Here is a 22,951-nt window from a genome sequence, read left to right as displayed (position 1 = left end):
GAGATTTTGGAAAACCATTTTTCTACCCTACTTTAATGGATAAAATACCCTACTACTTCTGCTATAGAGCTGGGTTTATTTACCATTCAAATGATGCTGGATACTGGAAATAGAAGTGTAGTTTTCAGTCTCTGCCACCAAGGATTAAACAATTAATTTTAGGTAAGTGATGGAATGGTGTACTTTAACCTGTGTCATCATCATCATCACCATCATCATCATCTTACCTTTTAAATAATGTAATATAAAACATACAAACAATACCAGATGTAATTCAGACCTGACATCGTGCTTGGAGAAAAAGTCCTCCTCCCACCTTCTAAAGTGGAATTTTCAGTGTTCTATAAAAAACACTTTGTCTCACTCCACCATGGTGTCATCTTCCTAGAGGAATACCAAGAGTTGAATCGAATCACTTTCTTTAGAAACTTAGAAGCCAGGATCTAAAATTGCTGGTTGGCCATGGTCCCTGTGAGCAGATGGAGGAGCAACAAAGGCCACGGTAGCAAGAACAAACACAGAGAGTTTGGATTCTAAGAGGAAAGGGAGGCAAGAGGAAAATAGGGAGCCTGAAAGAGAAGTGAGTAGAGTTAGAAGCAGGAGAACAGAGGAAGCAAGAAAGGAAGGGCAAAAGGAGAAGAGAAATTAAAGAGTGGGTGGGAGGAAGAACAAGTGGGAAGAGTATTGAGCTACAGCACAAATGCCTCAACCCATGAAATTAACATAGTGAAAATATTCCAGTTCTTCCTTATTGAGAAAACAGTGGTTGATGTTTCAGTCCTTGTTGATGAGGAAGCCAAGTGACATATTATGGTATGCAGCCTCTAAAATGTCTCCCAAGAACCCCTGGTTTCATAATCCTACTTATCACAGATCAGAAATATGAACAGAACCTCCTCTGAAGAAGACAAATGAATGGCTAACAAACACATGAAAAAATGCTCATAGTCTATACTTATCAGAGAAATGCAAATCAAAACCACCTTGAGATATGACCTAACCCCAGTGAGATTAGCCCATATCCCAAAGCTTCAGATGCTGTGAGGGTGTGGAGAAAACACCTTTGCACTGTTGATAGGATTGCAAACTAAAACAGCCTCTTTGGAAAAAAGTATAGAGAATCCACAAAAAAACTAAAAGTAGAAGTTTGATTTTATCTCATAATCCCATTACTAGATATCTACCCAGAAGAAAAAAATCTTTTTACTGTAAGGACATTTGCACTAGAATGTTTATCACAGTTCAATTCACAATTGCCAGGATTTGGAATCAATGTCAGTGCCCACCTACACATGAATGGATTAATAAACTGTGGTATATGTATACATGGAATACTATTCAGCCTTAAAAAAGATGGAGACTTTACATCTTTTGTATTAACTTGGATGGAGTTGGATAATATTCTTCTTAGTAAAGTATCACAAGAATGGAGAAGCAAGTATCCAATGTACTCAATACTAATATGAAACCAGTAGGAGAAAAATACATGCCCACACAAGAGAAAAACACAAACTCAAGTGGGGGAGGGAGGATGGGACAGGAGGGAGAGGGGATTTGGTGAGCTTTCACTTTATAGGAGTAATGTAAAGGTATACGGCACTTGTCCTGAGTGAGGGGCACACCTACAACTTGGACTCTACCTAACAAATGTACCCTCATATTAATCTGAAATTTAAAAAAAAGACACCCTTACTCCTAGTATTTATGGCTACATATAATTACCTCCCAAGGTACATAGGCTGGACCAGTGATTTCCTTCTAGCCAAGAGAACACAACAAAATCAATGAGATTACACTTAATCACTTCCAAGTTTAAGTTACAATAATCTTCTGGCTCCCATCTTACTCACCCTAACTTGCTTTCTCTCACTTGCTCACACTACAATCATCAGCAGCCACATTGTGACCTGTCCTATGAAAAGAGCCTGGTGACAAGGAACTGAGGGAGGCCTCTGGCCAATAGTCAGTGAAGAAAGGGGGCTCTCTGTCCAGTAGCTCCCAAGGAACTGAATCCTGCTGACTCCTACCTGAGAGATCTAGAAGTTAATCCCCCTTCAGCTGAGCTTTCAAATGAGACCATACCCTGTCCAAGATCTTGATTACAGCTTTGTGAGAGTCCTTGAAATAGAGGCATCTAAGCCACTAATAAATTCCTGACCTACAGAAATTCTGAGATAATAACTATTTGTTGTTTTAAAATGCTATGATTCATTATACAGCAACAAATAACAACTACATGCATTTAGTATGAAAATTACTGACCACAAGGAAGGCTACGTCAGTAGGTGAATCACTAAGGCAATCCTAATAGAGTTAATAACAGAATTACGAAAACCTAGGCTATAATAAAGATAATAAAGAGGTCTGAATTAATCAGCAAATCTTACCTCACATTTCATACAGAAACCTGGGTTTAAGCACCAGCTATGAGCCAACTACTTACTGTGGGGATATAGCCAAGTCACTTAACCTCTCTGAGACACAATCTTGATCTGTGGAAAATGGATCCATTAATTATCCCTGTATTCCCTGATTGTCATGAGATTGACTTGAGGTCATGTGATTTAAACTACTTTGCAACTATAAAACCAGTCAAGATGTAAGTACTAAGGACATCGCTGCAGGCCTGCTCATGCAATTCCTCCAGGCTAACAACATTTCAAGTATTTGCAACTTAGAAAGTATTTCCCCTTTTTAGGAAGCAAAAGATATTATCTCTACACTTCTTAAGTTTGGCCACAGAATATATTACATGTTTATGCTAGGTTATTTTTTCCCCAAAATCTAATGCTTTACTCTATCAACATTCATCTTTTAAAATGATGATTTTAATAAAATAAAATGAAATAATAAAATGATGACTTTACATATATTGACAATTTTATCAAATAATTTCCAGATTCTATTGTTTTAGAAATGTATGGCTTAGGTGAGTTTCTCCAAAAGGTAGAAATTCTTGCTCAAGTGATTTATTAAAGGAGTGTTCTCAGGAGAAGGGAAAGGAGGAAAGAGGGGAAGAATGCCAGGCTCAGACACCAGTTAGCTTCAGTCAATCCTGGAATTCTGGAGAATAAATCACACCACAGCCTTAGGTCCACTTTAAAGCAAAGAGGCTGGCTTTTTGCAAGCTCCACACCAAACCTCCCTTGCTCCCCAATTTTGACCTTCTTCCCAATCAGTCATTGGCCAGAGAACAAATGTCCAGAGAAGGAGGCAGCTATGAGCTTACCAGCCACAGTCAAAGCATCTTGGGGGAGCGGGTACCAGCCACTGAAGGGGAACTAGGCAGGGTGCCAACAGCATCTACTACAGCACGTATATCTCATGCCTTCTCAGTGGCATTATATCATCATCTTTGCAAATAGGTCTTGTAAAGTTAAACAGTTCCAGAATTTGACCCCTTGTATACCAGCTATGTTAAATGAGATAACAGGAATAGTAGCAATGGGGAAGGAGAATGCTCTGTCTTTAACCAGAGTTGTTAAACTCAAGTCAGATAACAAACGAAAAGGGTTGGAGGTATTGGGAGATGTTTTCCCCCTAAAATATAACCATTAAGAAATATATACAAGTGGTACCTAAGCAATCCTGAGGTGTACCAGGCTCCTAGGAGCAGCAGGGCCTCAACAAGCCCAAGTGGGAGCAGAGGAAGGGGGGGGAGCACATGAGGGGAGAATGTGAAGGGGCTGTTAACTCAGGTTCCTGGGGGATGTGAAGGGAAAGGTCCTGCACCCAGGAGAGATAGGGAGGGAAGGGAAGAAGGAGGAGATACTTATGGCTTGGAAAGAATGATGAAGGCTGGAACCTGCCTAAACAGATTAGAATCACAGGCATGTCCTAATCTATCTTCTGACAGAGCACAACTCCATTTTTTTTCCATCAAACTTTTCTGTTTCTCAAATTTGATGTGACCCACTCTTTTCCATATAAATTGTTTACATTTGAAAAGCTTAATCATGAAACAGAAGATGATAAAACTTCTGTTTATCTAATGGTTATTACTAACACTTCAGCTGAAACCTCCTGAAACATTATTGCTCTTGGTTGCATGGCCAGGGGCTGGGGATGATGGGGGATGCAGGGAGTATTTGTCAAAAAATATACTTTGACATCAATTGCCTAAAAGAAAGTCTGAAGTTTCAAAATGCATGGGAGGCTTCATATGGAAGCTGAAATGGGAAAGTGGAATCTGACTTGGTACATTATTCAGAGTTCCCACCCTTCTTTCTTCCAAACATGGATGTATGACCATTGCCAACTCTCACTCGTGTTTCTGACATTAATTAATTTTGGCTTTTTCAGTATATCAGAAAAAAAGTCAGATATTCTGATAAATAAAACTCTATAGTCGCAATACTATTTCAACTAGAATTCAGTCTCTTTCTATCATTCTCAAACATAGATTATCACTTTTTTAAACTATTTCAACTAGGGAATGTTTATGTACAATAAAACTAGAATGTAAACGTGAGCTTAAGGTGCTTGCCTCACTGGCTTTATATAACAAAATATCTGCTGGTTTTCAAACTTATATTAAAACAGCATGCTAAATTCAGTTCTGACAGCATATAAAGATACTGGCTTTCCTAGACACATAAGCAAAGTCTTTTTTATGAGCTCATAAAGGCTAAACTTAAAGAATATTTAAGTCGTGGGTAATTCATAGAACAATGCAGTGTCTTTAGCCATTCAGCTAACAGAGGACAGCCACAGTTTATTCTTCTTAGATTTCTTCTCCTCATGTTTTATATTCTTAGGAGGTGGAAGGTATTTAGAAAAGACCTAAATACATTTTTTTATTATTATTGAACTATCAAAGATGTGCTGTCTTTGGGGACTCCCTTCATTTCCTCAGTCTGTGTATGTTAACCCACTTCAGAGAACGTGGTGAAATGAACCCAAAATGCCAACTTACTATTTGCATTATAAATGGAAGCACAAAAGGATGTTTTAAAACTTTTGGTTGATCTGGTATATCAAAGATTTCTTTCGAAGCTACTTCAGTGACTGCATTGAAGTAAACTGAAAGTGATGACTTAAAAGTGGCTAAAAAAAAAAAAAAAGTCATAAAAAAGAAGCCAGCTTATTTCCATGGAAATCTTCAGCTGACTCTCCCACCCCCACCGCTTCTGAGCGATTTCTCTTTCTTCCCCTCTTCTGCATTGGCAGGACTCAACAAGGAGGAAATCTGGAGTTTTCTGAGTTCAGGTGTTAAACTCGTGCTCGCTGAAGTGCAATCCATTTTCCTTGCCTTGTACTTTACTCTCCAACTTCCAGCAAGTGGCCTGACTCCCGTGTCCTCTGCCACTGAGCTGATTACCAACACTGCGTCCCTGCCTCCAACCACCTGCTTGGCAATGTCGGCCATTGGCCTCTGCTTCATAAGGTACCTAACAAACCGATAAATCATCAAAGTGACCACTGAGGGTCACTTAAACAAGCAAAACTTAAACAAGAAGCTGGCAAGTTTTAACAATCACTACAGCTTTTTAACTTCCCCTTGGACCTTCATAGATCTGTGGGTTTTATTTTTTATTTTCAAAATGGAGGGCAGGGCCTCTTAATCCTCATGGGGAAGTTAAAATGGGCTATGGATTGGTGTCATTTAAAATTCCCTTAACAGCTGGCTGCCGTGGCTACTACTGGTAATCCTAGAACTCTGGGAGGCCGAGGCAGGAGGATCACTTTCACTCAAGAGTTCAAAACCAGCCTGAGTAAGAGCAAGACCTTGTCTCTACTAAAAATAGAAAAATTAGCTACACATTGTGGTGCTGTAGTCTCAGCTACTTAGGAGGTTCGGGCAAGAGGATTCCTTAAGCTCAGAAGTTTGAGGTCGCTATGAACTAGGCTGATGCTGTGGCACTCTAGCAAGAGCCACTGAATGAGATTCTGTCTCAAAAAGCAAGGGGGGAGTCCAATTAACTAATATACACATATGGAAATAAAAGTCAGTGGATATTTAGTAACATGGACAGAGGGGGAGGGAGAGGGTGCATTTACCCCTAACTGATTCAAGGCACACATTCTAGGTGACAGGCACACTTATCACAGCTACTTCAAATATACAAAGGCAAATTATGTAACCAAAATGTATGTATCCCCATAATCCTCTGAAATAAAAATAAATTAATTAAATAGATAAAAATAAAAGCTATTGAGTGATCACTGCACGTGGTGGAGCCCTTAGAGGAAAGAAGAGAGTGAGGTCGTTCCATTACCCACAGCGCTGTGGGAGAACCTAGACCCCCCTTTTCAGCACTATCTTAAGGGAGTTAAGGACTCCTCGTGAGCTCAGAGGATTAAGAAATGAAAAATACTCACAGAGTATAAATTCTTATTATCAAAATATTATAGGGAAGCCCAAGCACTTTAGTCACTATATTTTTAGAAGTAAAATAGACACTATAACTGAATCTATCTGGATAATAAGTTGTCTCTTACACGGAAAATTTTTGCTCATATTTGGCTATTTGTCATTTCAAAGTGTTGTTTCAACTCTGTCCTCTTTGGAGAAGATATCCTATCTGCCTCTCATTTTACAACGTTAGAGTATTTCAGCTAATTTAGCATAAAATGGGACATATGGCCACCCACAATATGTAGTATCAACCTCCTACAAAAGTTTTTCAAATTTTGCCTTTTCTCTACACTTTGTCATGCTCATAATGATTTAAAAAGTCATGTGGGAACAGGTATGTGTTTCTCTATTCTAATTTTTCTTTGAAGTGGCAAAGCTTCTTGCATATGAAAAAGTTGTAAGACATACAATTCTGGTTATGAGTTTACCAACTAATCCTGTGTTACCCTTTGAATATATAGATGTTATCTCAACTCCAATCTTCCAAATAATTACCTCTCCACACATGCCAAATACCACAGAAAGAAAAGAAAGAAAGAAAGAAAGAAAGAAAGAGAGAAAGAGAGAAAGAAAGAAAGAAAGAAAGAAAGAAAGAAAGAAAGAAAGAAAGAAAGAAAGAAAGAAAGAAAGAAAGAAAGAAAAGGAAGGAAGGAAAGAAAGAAAGAGAGTTAGAAGGAAAGGAGGGAGGAGAAAAAAGCAAAATATCTCCACCAATTCTGTAAAATAATATTAACATTAAATTCTGGATAACACTGACGAAGGGAGATGTCAGCATTAGCCTTTAACAATATGGAGCTTATTAGACCAGAGGTACATCTGTCTTTAATTATGTTAGAGAATATAGTGTACAATTATTTTGTGTTTACAACAAAATTCATTTCTTTAGGTAGCTTTTTGGTTTGAGTTTTCAAAGTTATTGTCTATTCTTGAACTATAAGGCAAAATTTGCTTCCTAGTTTACTTTAAGTTACTTCAAATTGTCAAATTGTTTTATTATTGTTTTTTAACAAGTGCAAACTTTGGAAAGACATCCGTGTGTCACTAACTTTGGTATCACACCTACCTAAATTGAAGCCACAATATGAACCTCACTTGTGAATTCTGAACACATTCATTCACTGTCTATCAATTTGCCAGCCTTTCTAAAGTGCAAGTTCATAAAAATCATAGGAATTGATATTTTCTTGGGACTGCATAAAGCCTCAAATTATATTTGTTAATGACTCATTCTAGAGGAAAACTTTAGTAATGTTCTATTATTGCCACATATTCCTGTGCCCGTGTTAGAAACACCTCAGTATCTTTCCCTTTCTGCCACCACCTCCTACCTACTTCCTCCTGAGTTATGAGACTCAGGGCCGGGTTATAATGACCGGGGCCGTCATTTCGCGAAAACTTCTTTCCAATGTCACCACTAAGTCCTCCTGAAAACACACCTCTCTTAAATCATCCATCTAACCTTCTCAGGGGAAGCCTGCCCAATAGTAAAAAGGAGGAAACAAACAGAAGTTCGTAATAATGTGAAGGAGGCCAGAACCATTATATCAGAACAACCCTGTCCCCGGCTAACTGCAACTGACTTTTCTGTAAACTGTCCATTTGCACCACCGTTCACTGAGGTAGGAAGCTGTGTTGAATGCTGGGGCCTTTTCGCCAGTCCTTGAGAAATAAGGATTGCAGGAATAAGAAGACTTTATCAGCACCAGTAAGATCCATTTGGTTAAAACAGTTCAACTGATTTTGAAAATGAAAAGATAAATGCAAGGCCCTGATATTTTTAAAAGCAAATAACAAGAAGCAAGGGAAGCCCTGGACTTGCCGGGGAAATGAGTTTTCCCAGGAATTATCTGTCTCATATTCTTTTGGAAAAGAAATTGAAGAATATAAAAAAGCTACTATAAAATAGGATTTTACTTCATTTCTTCACTGCCATGAGACGGAGGCACTGCCCAACACACAAATGTAGTTTTAAGAAGAATTAAAACGATTTACTTCCCTTTGGAGAATAATTAAGCAGACTTCCTTACCGGTATAATTTAAAAGTTTATTTGGCCTAATTTCTTAATATTCCATATAAATCAGAAGCCAAAATGTCATTTATAAATCTTTATATTTAAACAAAATTGTTCAGCAAATATAAAGGTATGGGGGGAATGTCAGTCTGTGAAAGTTGATATATTCAAACATACTTGAGGGAAAATAATTTTAGAAAAAGATTTACTCCTCCCCATCACTTCACTCAGGAAAAAACCATATGCTATGGATAGAGACATTTAATTAGATGGGTATTAACAGACAAGTGCTAAACCCTAGGAAACAAAACAAGGCAAATTTGATTACAATGGTAAACATTTCATTGTTAATTTCTAACACTGAAAGAATCCTGAAATTTATTTAAACTGCCTAAAAACTCATTGAAACTGTGTATTAGAAATTTTAGAAAGCAATAAAACCTAGAACAGCCATGTTGCAAGAATGAAGGTCTACTTTTAATGTGCTGATAGAAAGACGGCCCTTCCCTCCCCCACCTCAGGTGCAGACACACCAGAGAGGGTTTTCCTGTTCTTCTGACACTCGCCTTTCTTCCCAGATTAACAATAAAAGTTTGGTGCACTATCTGACTGCAGAAGTTCCTTCCTGCGCACAAGTGGGCCTTATCTGCTGAGAAATTCTGGCACCAGGTAGACAGTTGTTTATGTCAAAAAGCATCTCTCCTAGGCAGATAACTGAGTGTTTTAAGAACCTAGATAAGTAAGCAAGTTCTGTGTGCAAATATGCAAAAGACTGTTAATATAATTCAGCTTTGCTCTGGAAAGACGACTATGTGTTTCTACGAGGGACATTTCTGGGTGCAACCCTGACATGTGTCCATAATTTTAAAGGTCTCCAACAATTGCTCGCCCCCAAATTAACCCCCTTGGGGTCTGCTTCTGCTCAGTTTCCACAATCTAGTCAAGAAAAACCAAAAGACTGTTATTATTCCCTACACACTTGCTGTCTCCCATCTTTTCACAGAGGAAAATAGTAGCCATCCCACAAAGTCCGCCATTCACCTTGGTGCTTTCCCTGCACCTCAGCCGCAGCCCAGAGTAAGCCCATGCTGCGCTCTGCCCCAAAGCCAGCTTGCTGTGCTTGCCAACTCACCACTGCTCTGCTCCTGCTCCTGAAAAACTAACTTAGGGTCATGTGTTAACACATTACTGCTCTACACTTCCACGTAACTAAATAGCTTGTACTAACTCAAATTTACAAACCACCAAGTAAGACTTCAATCACCCATTATTTCCTTAGCACCAAGTAAGTACATGCTGGCTGACTAGGTTGAGGTTACAAAGTTGAATAAGAGAGTCCTTACTGCTTCTTTTTTTTTTGGCCAGGGCTGGGTTTGAAACCACCACTTCTGGCATATGGGGCGGGCACCCTACTCCTTGAGCCACAGGTGCCGCCCAAGAGTCCTTGCTTCTTAAGAAATCAGCAGACGTGAGCTAAATGCTATCATGGGGGTGGGCGCAGAGTGTTAGGGGAAAACAGAGCTAAGGTCTTAGCCCACCTGTGCAGTTGAGGAAGGAGATGAGAAGACCCCGTAAGGTCAGGACTCCTGACCTGCTGTAAAATGAGGAGGAAGGCCAGTGAGAAGGTCAACAAGGGCTTTCTAGAGGAAGGACCAACTGGGCAGAATCACAGAGATGGGATGGAGTGTGGAGTGCAGCAAGAGAAAGCTGAGATTCCAGGCTCAGCATTAGGACCAGAAGCCCATGGGAGAGATATTTTTAGACAAGTGAGTAGTGTGTGAGTATTTAGTCCACCCTCCCAAAGAAGCAACTTCCTTTTTTGAGAATAAGAACAGCCCTAACTTCAGGATTTCCCTTCCACACACAAAGACTCCTACAGAGTATGCTCTACCCCTCCTTTAGAATCCAGCATACCCAGAGACCCTAGCCACGGAAGCCCATCCATCCACCAGAATAAACTGGTTCATAGAATTCCGCATATATCATTCTCAATGATTTCCTATTCCCCTCACACACACAACATTTTAGGGTAATACTTGTATTTTTCTCTTCTGTCTTTTAGAACATATTGGAGCTCTGCAAATGCTGTGTATGTGTCATCTGAGTTAGCATCTTCATAAACAGAAATAGACAGCTATCTTTGCATAATTGTTTCTAGGGCAATACATTTAAGATAAGGATTTCAGTGTGGTAATTCACTATGAGAATTGAAGGTTCAAGGTCATCAAATGCAAAGCAGTAATAAAAACTGGACACCCTTGAATGCCTACAATTGATCAAGTGTGCTGAAGACACTATCTAATCCAATCTTCACAATAATGTCAGAGCAACAGTATGAGAGTCCCTATTTTACAGATGAGAAAACTGAGTCTCAGAGAGGTTAATTTGCCCTGGCAGGAAAGTCAGAGAAAGCTTCCCTGAAGGAGAGAGCCTTGAGAGTCAAAAGTGAGGGGGACTTAACCACGGAAGAAAGACCCACTGGAGCGATGGAGCAGAGCCAGAACTCAAGCCATCCGATTTTAAAAGCTTATAGTCCAAATAATTTTTTAAGACCATAGGCTCAAAATCACATAATTTAAAAATAGCTATCACTGGTCACCTTGGAGGAATGCTAGAAAATAAACTGGAAACTGGAAGTAAAAGGTTAAGTCCGGTATTTATCCTCAGTTTCATGTGCAGATAATACAACAAACATATTCCTTAAAGGTAATCAAATAGGGGAAGGTTCTCTTAACGGAAATATTTTAGCTACTAGGTTAAAAAGGAATTATGTTCATAGAGTTAATATATACTTTGTTGCAGCCTCTAATGAGTTCAGGGATCTGGACAATGACCAACAGTGGCTACTAATATTGCAAAAAAGAGAGACAAGCAGACGTCAGGTGTTGTTCGCCTCCTAAGAGAAAGACGTCACACATGTATGAAGTATATTTGCCCAAAAAAAAAAAAAAATCTGAATCTAATTCTGTGTTTAAGTATCAATTTACAGGAAATAGAAAAGACAGGAATAAAACATGTCAAAATCTAGCACAAAAATTTAATCATTAAAATCAGAAAATTTGCAGGAAAAAATGACCCAGTTTCTTCACCAAATCCTTAAGAAAAAAAAAAAAGATGAAAATAAACCTATAGACTAAAAGACACTTAAGACATATACTCCCCAACAGCTATCTATGGACCTTACTAGAATCCAGATTCAAACAAGTTGTTGAAATATGTGTCTATGAGGCAATTGGAAAAATTTAAACATTGACTTGCTACTGAATATAATTAAAGAAGTTTTGATCAGTTTTTAGGTGTGTTAATAATATTACAGTTGCCTTTTAAATAAAAAGAGTCCCTAAATGTTGGGAATAAATTTGGAAATATTTACAATGAAATTGTGTGAACGATTTGCTTCAAAATAATCCTGTTAAGATGAAGATACAGATGAGATGAGATTGACCAACAGCTGGATGGCAAAATCTTAATGATGGGAGCTTGGAAATTCATGACACTCTTCGCTGTATTTTCGTATATTATTGAAACCTGGACAAATTTCAATAATAAATTTGACACAAATTATTATTAATATAATAACAATCAGCCTTTTAAGTCACTTCTCTTTTCCTTCCTCCTCTCGGCCTCCTGTGCCCTGGACTCTTGACCCTTTGTCAAGTTTAGCATTCTCTCTTTTAGAGGCTCAGTAGAAAAATAACCATCTAAGAACATCCTTCATCAGAGAAAAGGGATCATCTGAGCAGTGAGGCTGCTTTAATTGTCATTCTTGTCTTTCTGGACAAGGTAGATCTTAACCAAAATGTAGTTCGGGGGACTCTGAACTATGCCAACAGAAGGCACATGTTTTTCAACTCTGCCCTTAGGCAGCCTCAAAAGTGCACACCCTAGAAAACAATTACGATCACTCCCTGTCACACCCCTTCCTCATTTTTCAACTTCACTTTTTACCATCCTGCATTTTGACATCTTGCATATATACAGTGATTACCAAGGGCACAGTCCTTCTCTACATAGCAACTGGTAAATTTACTTACTGTTTATTTAGAAAAGCCCAGAGTCCATGTCAAGCAAATTCACAGGGGGTCTTAGAAGGCATTGGGAACAGGCCCCTTATGTCCCAGAGGCATAAGTTAGACTCTAAAAGTTAAGGGGAATCACCCATGAATGAATTAATAAGCTGTGGTCTGTGTATATCATGAACCATTATTCAGCCATGAAAAAGATGGAGACTTTGCTACATCTATTGTATTAACCTGGATGGAATTGAAGAACATTCTTCTTAGTAAAGTATCACAAGAATGAAAAAGCAAGTAGCCAACATACTCAATACTAATATGAAGCCAGTAAATGAACAACTGCACACTCGCACAAGAGAAAGACATAATTTACTTGAAGTGGGGGATAGGGAAGGGGGATTAGCAAACTCATTTAATGGGCGTAATGTAGGGGTATGTGGCATACCTCCTGGGTGAAGGGCTCAACTACGACTTGGACTTTCCCTAACAAACACAAACAACATAACCTAATCATCTGTACCCTCATATTAATCTGAAATAAATAAACAAACAAACAAACAAATGGTGAGGAGATTTGCCCCAAACGGAAGAGAACTCCTGACCCGGGCACTCTAAAATCACAAACACAGCTTTCCTCTCCAATCACTATGTCTGAGGAAAACAAAACGCATTCAGAGCTACAATTGTATGAATCATTTCAGTCCATATGTCCCCCAAATACACCATCCTAAGCAATGCGGGTGAAGCTACCTCCTCTTCCTCTGCCTACCATAGCACCATCATAGCATTGATAACAAACAAGGCAGGCCCTGGCCTGAAGCAGAAGAGTTTGGAAGCTTAAAGACATTCCCAAGACCCAAATGGGTGACTCGAGGCACCATGCAGAACTGGCAGAGCTTCCCTGCCTCCCTGATGGAAGACGCCAGGTGCACTTTAAACCTACCGTGTTGGTCACTACTTTTCTTTTGTCCCTTTTTAGTTCTTGCATAATTCTCTTTACTTTATTTATAGTTTTAAAAAGCCTTGTGTGAAAAAATTACTAGTGCATATTTTCTTTTTTGAGGCAGAGACTCAAGCTGTCGCCCTCAGTAGAGTGCTGGGACATCACAGCTCACAGCAACCTCAAACTCTTGGGCTTAAGCAATTCTTTTGCCTCAGCCTCCCAAGTTGTTGAGACTACAGGCGTCCGCCACAAGGCCTGGCTATTTGCTGTTTTTGTTGTTGTTGTTATTGTTGTTTTAGCAGACCTGGGCTGGGTTCAAACCCACCATCCTCAGTGTCTGTGGCCAGAGCCATAACTACTGTGCCTTGGGCACAAGCCTGTTTTGTTTTGTTTTTCTTAAGACCCAGTCTCACCCTGTCACCCTCAGTAGAGAGCTATGGTGTCATAGCTCACAGCAACCTCAAATCTTGAGCTGAAGTGATACTCTTATCTTAGCCTTCCAAGTAGCTGGGACTACAGGCACCTGGCACAATACCCGACAAGCTTTTCTATTTTTAGTAGAGATGGAGTCTCATTCTTGCTCAGGCTGATCTCCAACTCTTGAGCTCAAGGGATCACTGGCCTTGGCCTCCCAGAGTGCTTAGGATTATAGGCATAAGCCACTGCGCCCCACCACTAGTGTACATTTTTAACATTCTCTTCCTCTGGACACTAAAAAGATACAAAGATGAGTAAAATTACCATCCTTAATTAGTGCTCTGGCACCACTGCTGAGCTGAAGCAATTGGCTAAGTGACCACTGAGAATAATATTTTAAAAAGTCTTCTGTGTTAACTTCCCATAAATGCATAAAATGCTCCCATCCCATTCTATAAGTTTTATAGTTTTCCAAGAAAGCCATGTCCAAGAACAACAAGTGAGTTGCCCACAATCTCAGAGGTGTTGAGGGCGTTACCAAGAGCAGGCCAGGGTCTAGCTGACCCTAAAGCCCATTCCTTCTACACAGCATGGGAGAGAGAAATGGACCATCTGCATGTCTTTCCTAACTCAGAGCGAATGACAATCTTCCCAGGAAGAGACCAACAGGACCTTAGGGACGCTTATTCTTTAATCCCTCCTCAGGATCCTCCAGTGAAATGGCCAAAATAAGTTCTGTGCTCTTTAGAGAGAAGGCTATAAAATGGCTGTGGGAGAACAGCCTTGGAATGAACCTGACATTGGGTGTGTGTAAATGGTTCATGACTGCGGTTGAGTGTACATGAGTCACCCAGAACACCGTAAGGCTCCAACATAAACCATGTCCTCAGGCCTCACCCTCAGTCCCTGCCACAAGCTTATTCACACATGATGTGGTAGCCTGGCACCCAAAACCCCCCAAATCATCCATGAGTCAGAGCTCATTACTTGGAACACTTCAGACTTACTATCCTGATGTTTGGTTATGATTTTCTTAATTGAACCAAAGGAAGGAACGTGAGGAGTGAGAGGCCAACCTTTAACTATGAAGTAAAAGTCATCCCATGAGACCAACAGCGCCCAGAAGAAAATGTTCCAGGTCTAGCTGTATCTGGTGGAGGGCAAAGGTTCCAGAGCCAGACTGCAAAGTTCTAAGCCCTGCTCTGCCCTTTAGCACATGCGTGATCTGGGGACATTACCCCTGCCCAGCTTCCTCATCAATAAAATCCAAGTAAAATGGCATCTACCATACAGGACTCACTGCTATTAAAGCAGTAGAAACTAAGATGTCTATATAAATAAGAACTGGTTGAGTAGGCCTTATCCAAAATGCTTGGGACAAAAAGTGTTTTGGATTATAAATTTTTTCAGATTTGAAATATTTGCATCATACTGGCTCAGGATCCCTAATTCAAAACTCCAATATCCAAAACACTCCCATGAGCATTGCTCTGACAGTCATGTCCATGCTCAAAAAATTTCACCATTTGGAGCATTTCAGATTTTGGAGGATTTGCCTATTATGGATACTCAATCTATACTGTTCCTTTGCCGTTGGAATACCTTGACTTAAAGCCATTTATGTTACTGATATATAAACCATGAGGTGTAACCCATCAACCATTGCAGCCAAGATGATTATGGAACTAACTGTATTTGTACAGTTTTGCTCATTCTAAGCCTGCTCATTATTTTACTAGAATATAACTTCAAACTAGTAACCAATATAAACCTCAATGTTATCTTCAGGGAGTTTTAAATTATAATCTTCAATAGTGATATTTTCATGCAATTATATCTTAGAACTATGTCTAGTTATCTTTTCTTTAACTTTCAGGTTTGTGAGCTTATTTATCTTCTTGCTAAAGTTCAAAATCTAATTTCTAACACAGGTTACTTGCTGTAATAAACTCTACCAGCTTTAAAATGACAGGTTGAAAGATACAATTTTGTAGAGTTATGAATTAATAGCTATATATGTCAAAGACTTTGAAAGTGCCAACTTTTTCATATTTATAGATATATTATTGAAATGATAAAAAATGAACTGCGGAAAAGAGGAAAGAACTGAGAACCACATATAATGAATCAAACATACTTAACAAGACATGTACAGACACTTTGGTGTGCATCTCTTTTATTGCGTTACATTAATCAAATACCGCTAAAGACATCCATCTGAGCAAAGTGTCACGATGATATTCTATAAAAACATTCTTTTGAAAAGAGTCCGTCCTGACAGCCATATCAGCTACATTGTCTTAAGTGATTGTCAGACCCACACTTCTCAGAAATTAAGACAATTTATGTACGTGCCTCTTGAGCTCTTTGCTCTCTCTGCCCGATTCCTCCAACCCTAGCCCCTCCAAGGCTAGCTTTTTAAAAGAAAATAATTTAATTGGAGGAAATGCACAAACTCTGGTAAGGACTCATAAAAATCTGGCTATAAATATATATTTTTTAATTTTCAAAGCAGGATATCAATTCACCTAGTTTTAAAGTTTTCACAAATTATAATAGGAATTTCTGCATACACATAGTTAGCAAAATAATCAATCTGATCTTAAGAGGATTTTTCCTAACGTAATACAGACCTGATGGTTTTACAGAGTTATGATGAGCTATCTTTTCATTTTCATGCTGACAAACTGCCTAAGAATTTCAATTTTTATATCCAACTGTTACTGTGTGCTTAGATTTCTGTGTTTAAATTCTATTAGAGTCCTACTTCATAAAAAATTAAATTTATCACCTAATATTGGGATAAATACACATAAAAGGAAGCCGATGAGGAAGATGAGTAATATTTCAGGATCTGTAGCCATCAGACCTTGAGCAAATCATAGTATAAGCCCCTTCTACTATAATCAGATATTTCAGAAAAAATAACAACAATGTGTTTTTTAAAAATCTTCCTGTGTCTTTACATAACACAAGTAATTCAACTGATACATCCAGATGATATTTATAGGTCTCTAAAATGGTTTGATTTTGCCTTTTCTAAATTAAACTGGCTCTTCAGACAGCTTAGGTGTCAAATTAATTTTACCTTGAAAAAGAAAAGGCAAAAAATTTTAGGGCCAGAAGTTTATCTTAATTAGTATGCATTTGAACAATTAAAGTATAAAAACTGAAAGCCAGTAGCTGAATGTGAGACTGGTTTTAACCTTTTTTACTTTAATCTTTATTTTGAAAGATAACATATTACACAAAATTGATGGCAGGTATGAAAAGAATAAAATCCATAAACTGCTTAGTCACCTGTACATAAAATGCATTTGAAAAAAAAGGATAAATTAAGCCAATGGCACTTTGCTTCATAGAGATTCAATTTTCTCTACTAGTTTGAGAACAAAGTTTTCACACTAGTATTACCCACCTTCCCTAGAGGCAGAGATGAGAACCAACTAACAAGCAAACTGTTTGGCAGTTTGATACAATCTAGCTAGAAACCTCTCTTCTAAAACGGCAGTCATTGCATAGAAAGAAAATCCAAAGTACAGCCATATGATTTTTAAGACTGTGCTGAGGCCATCTTCAAAATCTGATTCTCTTTCTACATAACCTCTATGCTAGTTCTTCTTGTTCCAGTCCTGGGAACATGACCAACCTCAGTTGTTCCTGTCATTCCCAAACGAACCTAATGCTTCTCTCTGTGCACTACTAATCTCTACTAACCCTCGTCTGCTAGATGATTTCTTACTGGTATAGAAAAGAACAATAACCTGGCTTTCAAAAATCACTCCTGTCATTTTATCTAATAGGCTAAGCTCAAAAACCAAAAGATGGCAAGTTCTCTCATCAGATTTTACAGTGAGAAGCTAAATTTATTTTTCTCTGATTAAATTTTACACATATATATTATATTTTATTTTATTTTTTACTGGCTGGGTGCAGTGGCTCACATCTGTTAATCCTAGCACTCTAGGAGGCTGAGATGGATGGATTGCTTGAGCTCAGGAATTCAAGACCAGCCTGAGCAAGAGTGAGACCTCCATTTCTACTAAGAAAAAATAAAGTAGAAAAAACTAGCTGTCATTGTGACAGATGCCTATAGTCCCAGATACTGTAGAGGCTGAAGCCAGGGGATCATTTGAGCCCACGAGTTTCAGGTTGCTATAAGCTATGATGACACCACAGCACTCTACCCAGGGCAACAGTGTGAAACTCCGTCTAAAAAAATGAACCAATTAACTAAACAAAGTAAAATAAAATAAATTTTAAACATAGTTTTAAAAAAAAATTATATAATCATGTTAGATGTCAAAATATGATTTTATTTGATGCTGTTTAAACTAAAAATGAACTTTACAAAATATAGTTTACTATTTTAGAAAAATATGGATTCTAGAACAGCATAGAAGGGTTTAAATTCAAATAAGCATAATGCATTTATGATTTGGATTTTACCAGTGTACGGAATGTATCTGACTATTGATTTCCATTAGTACAGTCTACTCTTCCATGTTATATGAAAGATGAATAAAAGAAATAATTTAAGCACTATTATCTACTCCTGGCCATAGTCCTACAAGGCAGGTACATTACTCTCATTTTACCAGTGAGGAAATGGAGGCTTAGTTGAATGGAGTGTCTCATCAGGATCAGGATAGTGGTAAGTAGGCAGAGCCCAAATTGAGTGAAATCCAGGTCTTTCTGGCTCCTAAACTGTGTTCCTTGGAGCCTATGGAACTGCTGGCCCGAGAGAAGCTGGGGTCAGGCAATTCTCCTTAACTATGACTTATTAGAACCAGGCAATCCCAGCTCAAAGAGATTCTTCTCTAAAATCAAGTTTGAGAGATCTCCATGGAGTTGGCCTAGGAAGCCCTCAGCATTCAGAGAAAACGCAAACAAAGGAGACAGTACAAGAACAATTTCCTAAGAAATCTTTTCCAAGCATTTGGACATAAAATCACAAGAAAATTTCTAAAGCCAAGTAACACTTGTTGCATGTGTAAACTACCTCTGTGCTTGCCTTGTCACTGGGCTAATGAGAGCACAAAAGAAGAGGTAACAGAAAAAGCAAATTTAGAAGGGAAATCGTCAGGATCTAACAGCCTGTGGCCTCAAATCTGGGCTCTGGTTTTGTTTCACCCACTCTAAGATTTAATGTTGTTTTTTTTTTTTAATTAGTTTCAATGCTTTAAAATCAGAATATTTTGATAGGATAGCCTAGATTTATAGCTCCTCTTAAGAGCTTGGGAAATCTGGCCACTTTATACTGATAGTCAGGCAGTTGGCGAGAGCAAAGTAGATGTTACTCAAGTGGAGAGAGGATGCATACGGTTGGGCTAGCCACGACTTTTACCCTTCCTATCCACTTCTCAATAGAAATGCAAATGACTTACTATAGCATTATGTCTTCATAAGCCCATCATAAACTAAAAATATTATAAGTCAAAACATTTAATACATCTAACCTATTGAACGTCAAAGCTTAGTGTAGATTACCTCAAATGTGCTCAGAACACCTATACTGGGCAAAATCCTCCGGCAACACACTGCAGGTATCAGTTACTGACCCTCCCAGTCACGTGGCTGACTGGGACTGCAGCTCACTGCCATGGCCCAGAATCATCAGAGAGTATCGTACCACATACCACAAGCCTGGAAAAAGATCAAAATTCCAAATTTCAAGTATAGCCTCCACTAAATGAGTATTGCTTTCATATCATCATAAAGTCAAAATATCATAAGTCAGAGACCAACTATATGTTCAGTTATGGTCCTAAAACATTTGTGGGATCCTCAGAGAAGTCGTCCAGCCTCAATTTGGCACAGACTCCTTGCCCAATTTTTCTTGCTTTAACACTGACAGCTCTCCATGAAGTTGGAGGAAGCTCACCAAAGAGATGGAAGTGAGATCTGGCTTTGAGTTATTCCTGGTTCTTTTCAAACAAGCTGATCTGCCATTACTCTCTCAATCTCAGTTTTCCAGTGTAGAAGGGGAATCTAAGAAGGTTGATTTGATTCCAAAACAATGCAGTATTTCTCAACAGGCACCATCCATCCCAGTAGGAGCAGCAGGCAGGTAAAGCAACCTGCCAATTCTCAATGCCTCTTTGCTGCTGCTCAGGGAGGATCTGGGGGTAGAATCAAAAGCAGATGGGGGAGAAATCCAGATGCCTGGGCTGTGCCCCTCCCCTTTTCTCAGCTTGCATCCTTATAACACCCCCCCACCCCACTTCTCCACTCATCCAGAGTTTTAAAATAAAGCAAACACTCAGAAACAATTGGCAGGTGATTTGAAGTCATTACCTGCCTGCCATGCTAATTACAAGTCATTACCTGCCAGCAGCACACAGTTTTGTACATTTTGTGAGACACAGGGAGGCTCTACTTAACTGGAAGGATCGTTTTTCTCAGACTAAAGAGTGCCAGCATCACAGCCCTGTGCCCACGGTGTTATGCAACGTGTAGCTGGTACTCCCTCTGTCTGCCTCGTCCTTGAGAAGGTGCACAAATGCATCGTGCATGAAAAAGGCCAGAAGGAGAGCAAAGGTTTTCTGTCATTCATCACTGTTTACCTCAAGCTTCACATTGCTACATTCTGAAGGGAAAAAGCCACACGTCTCATTTTGCAGTTTTTCTCTACTATCACAACTCTCTGAAAACATACGAAATGCAGAATGAATACAATTCTATCACACCGTAAGTTCATTTTATAATAAACATTGTTGGAGATTGCCATCTATGACTATCTATCAGTAAGATAAAGTTCATTACAATCTTAATTTCCACTTGCAGAATGGGTATTGCTAATGTCCATAACACATCTCTGTTATATAAAGGTCTGTCAAAAATTGTCCTTGCTAATCTATTTTATATATGTGTGTGTGTGTGTATATATAGTGACCCAATGGATAATTAAAATTTTTAATTCTTTCCAGTTGCTTTTTAAATTATAAGTAGCCCAGTTCTTCTGTTATCAGTTTTAAGTTTAATTTTATGTCATTATTATCTAAGCTCATCGTAAGAAACACAGCAATTCACTAGCTTTTAATTGATGTGTAAGATCATGTTCCTCATCTGTATCTTGGCTATGAACACAAGACATCCCAGGTATGCCACACATCACATTTTGCTAGAACTTTGAGGATAATTTACAGGATTTTCCAAAATGATACTTCCATTTTATTCAGCAGCTTGAACATAGAGACAGAGCACTCTTCTGACTGCAAATATAGCAATTATACCAAGTTATGCTTTGACACTGTTACCACAGGCAAGTGGCCAAGGAGCATCCGCAGTCAAAATATCTAAGCAAGTTAACAAGCTCCCTTTACTCTCTACAGAGAGGGAGAAGAAAGGGAATCCAACCCCTGAGAAATGTTAAAAATGAAGGAGAAAAAAGCTGTTGGTGTTTGTTAAAGAAAATGGTGTCAGTGTCTTGGGCTGATCAAGCTACAGAATCTGGGGCCCTGACAGACACCCAGGCCTACATTTGACAGGAAGCCTTTTTCCAGTTCAAATCTGCTTGATGATCTCAACTAATGAATGACTCGGGTCTGCAAGGCCTGGCCTTGGAACTGCACCTGGCTTTAAGGCTTGGTCCTTCCTGGCTTGCCCTCCCCGTCACCTCTTCTCCCTCCATCCCTTGTGATAGGACATTTTGCCTCCTCTTTTTCAGCCCCATTTTACAAAATATCACCACATTTACGACACAAAAGACATCGAAACTAATTAAGTAAACGCCAAAGAACTATTACAAATCATTTTGCTTCAGCCAGAGATATCAGATTTAATTAGGTGATCGGTGTTGATGGGGGTACAAAAACAAAAGCTATCTCCTCTTTGAAAAGGTTCAGGCCCTATAGAGACCCAGTCTTCCCACTATGACACAAATAATAATTGAGCATTTCTTTAAAAAAAAAAAAAAAAAAAAGACAGACATGAAAAGAGGTTTCTGTGTTAGAGACAAAAGCTTTCAACTAAGGTTTGTTTTCTCTTTTTGCCAGGTGATTTAAAAACAAAAAGCACACCATCTACAAAGGAATAGCTATAACCTACACTGATATCACCATGACACAGAAGGCAAAGTGCTTCTAACAAGCATAATTTTTGCAAGTGATTAATCAAAATGTATTTAGCCAGTCATCTTCAATGATTTCAACAGACTTACTTAATATCACAACGAGAATCATTTATTTTTCCCCAGGTTACCCATTAGATAATAGGTTTTCTTTAGCAGATGAAAAAAAGGGGCAAGTTTAAAGTTAATATAGCAGTTTAAAAAGATCTGGACTTTAGTGCAAGAGATTTCTTGTTCATAAGGAGAGTGTAAGAAAAACTATAGATGCTAGGTGGCCCACTTCAAGCACAGCATTGGAGACTAAAGTTAGCTCTGGTTTTGTCATTTGTTAAGAGAGTGTTATTTTGATATATTGGCAATAAAAAATACAGGATGGGTGATTAGTTTTTAATCAATCTTTATCATGAATTAGTTGCCAATTCCTGACACACAAATCTGTTGGATCTTAAAAGAAGGTGGTATTCTTCTCAAGGAAAGTCTTTATTTTTATTAAAATATTTATTGGATAAGAAGTTGAAAATGTAATGCTATTTTTAAATTTTCACACCACAGAATTATGACAGCCAGATTTCTTATGACAGTGGAAATTTGTGTTATTATCATCTTAACTCTTACACTGTATTTCACACATATACACACACACACACAGAGATTATGAAGGAAAACAAATATATATATTGGTTTCTACATTTTAAATAGTGGCTCTCTTCTCTTCTGATTCTAACTGGTATTTATGGTGTGAAGCAGCTCTCAATGGTTTGTTGTTTTTTTTTTTTTATATGCTATTGTTAAACAGTTTTCCTGGAATTTTTATCCAACAAATGCACGTAACTTTATATGATGGAATAGCCTTAAAGCAAGTCGGAAACAGTCATACAAGTCATTAAAAAGGCTAATGCAATATCTCCCAAGTTTAAGTACACCTCGAGATTCTTTTCTTTTGCTCTTAACATGTTGAAGGGAAAATAATTTTCTAAGTTGGCATTTAAATGGTATCATTCCGTGTGAAAAGAGTTACTGAGACGTTTGTTGGAAGTCAACAAAAATAATTTGGACATATTTTGAACTTATTTTATCTGACTCCTCGACATTTAATTTGGTGTGAAAAACGGCAACGGTAGAAAACAGATGTTA

This window comes from Otolemur garnettii, unplaced genomic scaffold, assembly GCF_000181295.1.
Source record: "Otolemur garnettii isolate 467f Iridium unplaced genomic scaffold, OtoGar3 scaffold00064, whole genome shotgun sequence".
Lineage (NCBI taxonomy): Eukaryota > Metazoa > Chordata > Mammalia > Primates > Galagidae > Otolemur > Otolemur garnettii.
Note: the sequence above shows the minus strand (reverse complement) of the source record.